The sequence below is a fragment of the Mandrillus leucophaeus genome, unplaced genomic scaffold, assembly GCF_000951045.1.
Source record: "Mandrillus leucophaeus isolate KB7577 unplaced genomic scaffold, Mleu.le_1.0 Scaffold329, whole genome shotgun sequence".
Taxonomy (NCBI): Eukaryota; Metazoa; Chordata; class Mammalia; order Primates; family Cercopithecidae; genus Mandrillus; species Mandrillus leucophaeus.
In genome coordinates this window covers 3,188,257-3,189,145 of record NW_012103465.1, presented here as the reverse complement: position 1 = coordinate 3,189,145, position 889 = coordinate 3,188,257, and positions in this window count along the sequence as shown.

The window sequence follows — 889 nt, the reverse complement described above, 5'->3', positions numbered from 1 at the left end:
TAAAAGGGAACAATAATGGTGCATTCCTCATAGGACTGTCATGAGGTTCAAATGAGGTGACTATGTAAAATGCTTACTGAGGCTGAAAGCACAGAGTACATATTCAGATTTGATTCATCCATTGGCTTCTCCACATGCTCTCTGTCCTTCTCCAGGCTCCCTTGCCCTGGGAGGCTAGCCTGTATGACTTCTGCCTGGGTATGCTTGCCTGAGAGGCCCAGTAGGAGCATGGGGGAAGGAAAGAGGGGGAACGTGAGGTATGTATTCTCCAGCTCCCTCCCTGGAGGGTTGCCATGGGACTGTCAAGGTTCCTTGACAGATGGACACAAGGCCTGCAAAGTGGCCCTTTCCACACAGCCTTCAAGCCTAGATGAGGTGATAGTACCTTGCTGTGGGTCATTGTGCTCTCCCTGGCGGTTTCTTACATACTCCCTGAACCACTGTAAATAGTCCTTCTATTAAACTCTTCTCAGATTACCCAATTGGAGTGCACCGTTTGATAGAGTAGCCAGTAACAGCCCTAGCAGAGCAGTAGCAGTTGCAGTTATTTTGAGTATGAGATTAAGCATTAAATGAATTGTAAGATATGCAAAATACATAATTAAGTGGGAATAAATTCTCCCACCTGCAGAAGGCAGCTGAAATACTTCAGCTACAGACCATCCCACATGTCTTAGACCTTTTTATAACATCCCTGAGGAATAGCTCTCTCTTTGAAGAATATTATCTTATTAGGGTTGCCACATTTAGAAAACAATGACAAAAACAAACAGGAAGCCCAGTTAAATTTGAATTTCAGATAAACAATAAATAGTTGGTTTTTTTCTTTTTTCTTTTTTTGAGACGGGGTCTCACTCTTGTTGCCCAGGCTGGAGTGCAAAGGTGTGAT